The sequence below is a fragment of the Mytilus trossulus genome, chromosome 10 (genome assembly GCF_036588685.1).
Source record: "Mytilus trossulus isolate FHL-02 chromosome 10, PNRI_Mtr1.1.1.hap1, whole genome shotgun sequence".
NCBI classification, from domain to species: domain Eukaryota; kingdom Metazoa; phylum Mollusca; class Bivalvia; order Mytilida; family Mytilidae; genus Mytilus; species Mytilus trossulus.
The window spans coordinates 34,672,475-34,681,385 of record NC_086382.1 but is presented as its reverse complement, the minus strand read 5'-3'; the positions used below and the strand labels follow the sequence as shown (position 1 = coordinate 34,681,385).

The window sequence follows — 8,911 nt, the reverse complement described above, 5'->3', positions numbered from 1 at the left end:
GAGACTGCAATATCATCCACAAATCACGCCGTACTCCTGTCGATCGTCTATCGGAAACACATCAACATCAACAGGGTTTTGTACGTGATGGGATTATTTTTCGTTATGTTTTCATGACCGCACTCTATTATTAGTTTAATTTGACTACAGTCATGAAAGTAATAAGACTTAATGCTTCCTTTGTAACAATGATAACTTGTGAATTCACCTCTTCTGAGACCGATTCACTGAAATCTCGAATACTTTGTAGGATTGTTTGCCCTAAACTGTAGTTGACCATACCATTTATTTTATTTTAAGAATGGCCAACATAGATACAAGTGTCTTGTCCGTGGGAGGGATAATTCCAAAACAAGTTTTTTTTTTAAATTGACATTACCAAGAGGCTTGCTTTCTTGATTGACAACATATTCGTTACGTTTGGAGAACGTATTTTAAAAAAATCATTTATTCATACGTAGCTGACTTCATACAAGAAGGAAAAGAAATTATCAGTATCCTTTTACTTTACCTTTCTTTATATGGATGATGTCCTCTCACTAAATGATTTAACTGATTGATTGTTGGTTGATTATCATTCCAGTGGCAAATATTTCATGCAAACTCAGGACGAGAACATGTTCACAATAAATACAATAGGTAGGTCTTGTCATAATAGAGGCCATTGGGGATGATGGTCGCGGAAATTTGGACGGCCACTGCAAAATGAGGGTATATCGGATAGGGACAGAAATTTTGCCTTGGAATAGGTCAACTACGGGTCCCCAAAGAGATGTTGCAAGGGTTCTTAACGTGCAAAGAGCGTGGCACTCTCTTGACACAAGACATCGGATTTAACGTCCCCATTCTGAACTGACGTGACTGCGAACTTAATACATTCCCCACAGCCAAACGGACGCCCCACTTCGGCAAGCGTTTTACTGCCGATCGGGAGAAGACCAAGTGAACATATTTATATTCCCCAGTCATCCTTGGGGGATATAATGATTAAAAATGTAATGACTATTTTAATCGAATCCATCCCATCGAACTTTTGATAAAGGATATAACAGATACAGTCCAGTCTGTCTTATATCTTGAAATTGACAAAACAGGGCAGTTGCAAACAAATAATTACAATAAAACATTCCATTTCTATGTAGCAACATTCCAGTAGCGCCTGCATACGGAGTATACATCTCCCGATTGGTACGATATTCATGTGTATTGATTAATGATTTCCTTGACAGAGGAATGCTGCTCACAAGGAAGCTATTGAAACCAAGTTGTGAAGTTGGATTCATCCCTTAGTTAGTCTTGCAGACGCCATTATTGACTGTATTAAAATTTTCGTTTCACAGATGATAATGGATATGTTCATAATGTCAAAACTACACTCCCATACCCTTTTCCCGAATATAACCTACCGAATTAGACTTATTAACGGGTTTGTAATAACATCAGCTTCGCGACAAGTGCCACATGTGGAGAAGGATATGCTTTCTAGTACCCTTACGGAGCAACTGCGATCACCCCGTGTTTTGTGGTGGTGGTTCGTGTTGCTCAGTCTTGAGTTGTTTTGTTTTGTGTATTATTGTTTTTCAATCAGTCTTTTTTTTCTTTTTTAGAGATGTAGTGGTCTGTTTATTTTCGACATATGAGTTTGAATGTCCCTCTGGTATTTTGCCCCTCTTTATCCTACCGTCATTTTGGTCTGATCGGTTTTCTGGTGCTAATCAGACTGACTTTTTGGGGAGTATTGTGACACTTATAAAAAAAAAAGAATTCCAATGAGACATATTGCCAGAATGCTAGTATTATTTGTCCTATTACTTGTCATTGTGTGTACTATTTTCAAGAATATTTGACAATATGTTTTTGAGTAATGAACTTTTACCTCAATTAAATTGTCGTACCACAATGATTCATGCCGCAGCAAACTTGTTACTTACTCGACGAGTTGAGATGTTTCAATATTTTAGTTTTGTCTCTAGTTTTATTACAATTCGATAGACAGAACTTTCATATTTGAGGAATTACCTCGATTAAAGTGTTCTACATTCAGTTATGTTCACTACCTTTTCCGTTAACAGCCGTTATTGACGGATCCGCATGGGGCACATGCATTTGCTGGATTTTGACAAAATGAAGTTTTTGAATCAAAGACTTGTCCATTGCTACAGTGTGATAGTGTGGTGTTTCCATTTACACAAGTGTAGTAGATATCACACCTTCCCATCCGTTCGCTTCTATAGTTTCCATTTTGACGACTGTTGCATACGATCCCGTTTCCAACCCCCCAAGGAGTTGTTGGTATTTCGAATAAGTCTCTACATTCGCCATTGTGAGGTGCCATGTTGGTTTTGCAAGGATTTGCACCACCATATATGTTTCTTTCGTCTCGACATTCAAAATAGTACTCATGTGAAATATACATGTTGTCGTATATTCCGTCTGCGAATCCTTCACAGTCAGGTGTGAAATATATACACTCTTTACATGCTCCAAGGCATGCATAGCTTATCGCGAGATAGTTACCTACATTCAAAAAGGGTAAATTTAGTATTCAAGTACATGATTTGATCAAATGCTTATCGATATTTCATGGTTTTATACATTTTGTTGAGTTTGGGTTTTTTTTCTGTCACAAGACAATGTGTTAAAACAGTATTAACTGAATTGTGAGTGTATGCAATAATTTCTGAAGTTTAAATAAAATAAAGTTGTAAACTATATATTAGTATGTTATTATTATTTACATGTCTCGGATATGCATTATTTTGCATATGAAAAACATCGAACAACAACTTAAATAACTCTTTTACAAGAACTATAATGTACAACATGGCTCATGCTGTAATAAACGTTTTATATCTTCCTAAATCATTAACTAAGCCCCTTAAATTGTTATTAGCATAATCATTTCTAAATCCTGTTTTTATTTACAAATATTCACAGATTTATTTGTGTTTCATTTCTTTTATGTTCATTTCACTGACAATGTGCATTCTACTATTAATATTTTTGTTGTGGATTTGTTTAGTTATTATACACTCTCTGGATACAGTTTGGAGTCTTAATTAAATGTCTTATTGTAGTTTCCCCCAATTTCTTACTGTTTATATTTACATACATTTATTTTTTGTTTCGTATCTGGAACCGCACTGGACGTCTTCATAATATTGACAAGACATAGTTGTTGTAGAGAACAGTTTCGGATATAGACATTCGTGTAGATAGGCAGGTCTCAGAACCTGTAGTCTATAGGCATATTTTCGGTTTTCTGTTGGTAGGGGAGACACCGCTTGACTGCAATTATAGTAGAGCTGGCATTTATTTGGATGCGGAATAAATGCGGTGCTGTCGCACTGGCATGTTCGGTTAACATCTGAAAAAAGATCATTTCTGTTCATAAACGTAAATGCCTCATGCCTTTAATATGAACATGTGTTTAATGCAATTGTTGGCAAATTCTTGATCATATTTCAGTATCATAAGGTTATTTGGTGTGACTGTGCAAAGAAAACACAGACAATTAATATTGTGTTTAGATGTTTAGACGAGTTGTACTGTGAAAGTACTTTTATTCGTGGGGTACCAATTTTCGTGGTTTTCGTGGATGACTTAATCCACGAATTTAAGTGTCCAACGAAATAAAACAACCAGTGTCCAAATCAAGACATTGAAAGATCCCCATCGGTATGTTTGACTACTGATATAATCTAGAAAATGATATATTGAATAACGTCAAAACTGAGAATACCTCAATAGTGGTCATAGAACTACAACTGCATGCAGGATTGTACCCATTTAATCTTTAACAACCTAAACTGTACAACTTTTGATCTTTTAATTCTCATAAAAAATAGTTTTGATCGATGAAAGTCATCTTTCCGGTATTAATATGCTAGTATGATAAAGTGTCCATTTTATATCCTCATAGTCCTCGCACATATGGGAAATAATAATTTCATGCTGGGCTTTATTTTGATAAGAATTCTTTGACAATTCAAGATACGTTTATAGCATTTGTTTATATTACTGTTTTCTTTAGGTGACATGTTTATGGCCTAATTAACACCTTTGATGGTCTTTAATCTGGTGATCACTTTATCATGGGTTAATTAGTGTTATAACTAAGATTTACACGGGTCAATGTTTACTTTGCAATTTCCTTCAACCAAGACTATTTGTTACCTTCGTTTCTAAAGGCTTTTTTTTTTTAAAAGATTTCTAAAATCCACGAATTTAAAAACCCACGAACATGTAAATATTGTTCAAACCACGAAAATTGATACCCACGAATTAAAGTACTTTCACAGTATATACATAATGTACACAGCCATGTATCACCATCAATGATGGCGATCCGATGGATAAATCTGTTGTAGAGTTGTCACTGACTCAGACTTGTAGAATCCTTCACTATAGATAATTGGGCTGATCTGTAACAATAACATCTCCATGCCTTATATATCATGTACTGTAGTACGACGTTAGATTAAAACTGACGAGGAAAAAGGTAACACACGGCCACCGAAGCTTTATTTTAGTGAAGCCCATGTGGTCGTATAGTCTAGCGGGACCGCTACAGTGCAGGAGATTTGGTGTCACGATATCTCAGTAGCATGGGTTCGAATCCCGGCGAGGGAAGAACAAAATATTTGCAAAAGCAAATTTACAGATCTAACATTGTTGGGTTGATGTTTAGACGAGTTGTATATACATAATGTACACAGCCATGTATCACCATCATTGCTGGTGATCCGATGGATAAATCTATTGTAGAGTTATTACTAACTCACACGTACTTATAAATATAATTATTTTCTGTGACTGTATCTTGCATTAATTTGTAGGATCCTTTATTATAGATAATTGCGCTGATCTGTAACAATAACATCGATATCTCAGTAGCATGGGTTCGAATCCCGGCGAGGGAAGAACAAAATATTTGCGAAAGCAAATTTACAGATCTAACATTGTTGAGTTGATGTTTAGACGAGTTGTTTTCTGTTTAGTTTTAAAATTTATATTAATATCCATTTTGTTACATCTTGTGATCAATTTTATTTGGCAATCGCCAATGGCAGTCAGCAGGGTAAAAGAACATCAGATGTTCGACCGTTAGTCAAATGCTAAATGTTTAAATAAACTTTTTCACCTTTTTGGTCTTTTGGAAATTGTTGTTGTGCTGTATTTAGACCCTTCTACAAAGAAATTTGTTTTACATGCACACGTATAAAAATTGCGGGTTTTACCCAACACAATCATAGGTTTGAACGTAGTTTTCAATTGAGACTCGTTTGTATATATATATATGACATGTTGTATCTACCAATGTATATATACACTTTTCTACTGATGACTTTGAATCTTGATTGAGTATTTGCCGTCGCATTGAATTATAGCTTATATATGATATATATTTGAACAAATTAATGTATCAGGCTTTCCTGTCTTTTAATCATTGAATGTTTTCTGTTCAATTCATTATCTAATGCATACATGACTAAAAAGTGTGTGGCATCTTCAAAAATGATACTTTTCACTTAAACATTATTCGTTATGAATTTAGTGTTACCGATTCGACTTACAAACAACGAATTGAATCGTCTTTAAACATAGATATAGATTTATACAATACGTACGTGTTCAATCTTAAAGGAAACATAAAATTGATAAGGGTACCGGTTATGGTGCTAAAGAGAGGCAAAAACCGACCACAAATCAGCAATCAAAAGGTAACCAATTGGACTTTAACACAGCAAGACAATTCCAAAATCCTTAGCTTTAGCTAGTCTGTAAACCAAAATGTGTACTAGCTTAGCGAAAATAGAGGTCACATACCTATTTCACACTTTGATCCAGCGTAGCCATCTTTACACATGCACGTATCGTTTACACATGTTCCTCCGTTCTCGCAATGCTCAATTGAACATGGCACTAAAAGAAATTGCAAATTTTGACCATTTATATTCGATTGTTAGCTCTATTTAATTTTACTAATAAGATAATGGATTATCGTACTTTGTGAAATTAGCATAACAAATTATTTTATCTGTCTTACTCTTCCGGAGTACCTGAGATCATCCCCAGTTTTTGGTTGGGTTCGTGTTGCTTATTCTTATGTTTTCTATGTTGTGTCATTTGTACTATTATTTGTTTGTTTGTCTTTTTTAATTTTTAGCCATGGCGTTGTCAGTTTATTTTCGATCTATGAGATTGACTATCCCTTTTGTATATTTTGTTCCTCTTCAAAAATAAAACACAAAATGTTTCCAGTCAATTAAAATGCGTATTCAAATCAAATTGTGTAATTCAATTCTGTGACACTATGCACCAAAAAGTTATTTCAGTACGTTGTCATAACGAATATGCAGTTAAACAAATTGAAAAAATGTCGACTATATATAATAGTTTGTTTTTTTTCAACTACTAGTATATTTACATTATAGGTTAACATAATCAATTCTTAACAAATAAATGAGAGTTCTATCAGGTCATTTAAAAAAATTTAAGAAAATTATTCAAGTAATTCATTGCTTGTATGACATTTCCCCTTAGATATATCAGATAAACTCGTCATAGATACCAGGATTGTAATTTTATGTATACACCAGACGCGCGTTTCGTCTTCAAAAGACTCATCAGTGACGCTCGAAGAAAAAAATGTTAAAAATGAAGTTCGGAGTTTAAGAGCATTGAGAACTTAAAATTCCTAAAAAATTTGGTAATCTACGTGCTTGAAAATTATTTAGCTATATTTATAGATAAACATCCAAAATGTTTTCATAAGTTGTAAATAGCTGATCTCAGTTTTAAAAGACAAATGTATCTTACCTGAGTACATACGGTGAAGTTTTTGTTCCATTCTAAGAGTTGTCTGTTTCATCTCTGACAGGCTTTGAGATATCTTTATATAGCTATCTACATCTAAATTCGCGTTGCCAAAGTTTGCAATTTGAAAATTAGAAACAGAAGTTGAACACTGGTCGGATCTGACCAAACCAAAGAGAGATATCGTTACAAATATTCCCAATAACATTGTTATTGTACTGTAGTTTGCATTTGCAAACTACTTTTGTCTTATAAATGTACATATTGTCTTTAAATAGTGTTACCATAGCCAATAACAATTTTTTGTTTCTATGAAATTAAGATATTCATAACACCTGACGTGTTGACTGTTATTAAAATTAAGTAGTACACTACGATAAAAGTATCGTGATCAAACCATGTTAGAACAAGTTTGTTTAAATACAATACACTCTTCGGACATAATACTTCAATTAATGTTTATCTTACATCATCCAAAAAATGATTAAAATATAGTAATATAGATAGGATTTTATTGGAAATCAAGATGTCTGTCTTTTTGACGTGAACTCCTAATATCATGTTGATAATATAGTTGTTGAGGATTTTGACATGAAGTATAATATACTCATAATTGTTCTTATATAAAATTGAGAATGGAAATGGGGAATGTGTCAAAGAGACAACAACCCGACCAAAATAAAACAACACAACAGCAGAAGGTCACCAACAGGTCTTCAATGTAGCGAGAAATTCCCGCAACCGGAGGCGTTCTTCAGCTGGCCCCTTATATACATGTTTCACTGGAAGAAAATTTTACTTTTCACGATTAATTGTCTCTGTGATCACCAGTTTACATTTAGCAGCTCTCCAGCTGAAGCATGTACGTTTTGCAACTCGTTACCGCTCAAATCCTCTAAAAATCATCAAGAACAACATGTTACTCTTTGCACTTCGTTAACAATGTTAAAATTGTCTTAATTTTTTACTTTTTGCGATACGTTATTACTCACAGAGAATATTATTTTACTTCTCGTATATCGTTTTCAACCACAGGAAACAACATTTTATTTTTGAAACTCTTTTAACTCATGGAGAACACCATTTTACTTTTCGCTCTTCGTTATTATCAAATGAACCAACCCATTACCTTTGGCTCCTCATTATAACTCAAGGCAAAACAAAATACATTTAAATTTTCGCAACGAGTTATCACTCCCGAAGAACAACATTTTAACCAACATTCTTGGATAACATTTCACTTTTTGATACTGATTGTTACTCACAAGGGAAAACATTCTACATTTTTATATTTGTAACACACACAGGTACCATCATTTGTGTTCTTGCCACTCCTCTTCGATAACAACATTTTACTTTTTTTGTCCCATATTATCTCTAACAGAAAACAACAACTTACTTTTGGCTCCTCCTTGTCGATTAAAGACACTTTCATTCTACCTTTACTCTAAGTTATGACTCACAGAAATCAATATTTTACTGCTTACTCATCGATAACAGACAGTTTTAACAACAATTTACTTATTGCTCACAGTTTTTACTCTCAGAAACTACTTTCATTTTTTTTTGTACGCAACACGTTACCACCGTTAGAAAACAACTATAGTTGTCACGAATCTTTAATGCTGAAATGATAACAACATAATGCTTTTTTAATTCTCGTTTCCAGTCTCTCAGATGAACATTGTATTTTTATCGACGCTTAACTGTTCACAAAGAATGACATTGTGTGTATACTTTTCAAACTTTCTGTCAGCTATTTAAGAATATTACATTGTACTTTTCATAACTCCTGTCGGCTAACTAAGAATATATCATTGGAACGTATTATAAAGAATGACATTGTACTTTTCGCAACTAGTGACCAGTCATAGAGTAAAATAATCAATTTTCTGCACCTTGTAAGAATCATGTAAATATTTGTTTTACCATATTTATCAACCATCCTGCTTTTGTTGCAAAAATGATACGACATATTCGAAAAATCCATCATCAGCTAATAATTTATGGACAATAGAACATCATTGAAAATATCTATTATAACCATTACAACAAATAGATATATAGATAGATATCAATGATTTATATAATA

General features: G+C 33.6%; 1 long non-coding RNA gene across 1 annotated transcript; it reads right to left on the bottom strand.

Moving 5' to 3' along the window:
• Positions 1-3,251: 3,251 nt before the first annotated feature.
• Positions 3,252-7,023, bottom strand: LOC134686191 (uncharacterized). The gene is made up of 3 exons (XR_010101559.1): positions 6,823-7,023; positions 5,830-5,925; positions 3,252-3,367 (listed from the first exon to the last, which is right to left on the bottom strand). It is a non-coding gene; the product is annotated as an uncharacterized LOC134686191 (long non-coding RNA).
• Between the last annotated feature and the right edge of the window lie 1,888 nt (positions 7,024-8,911).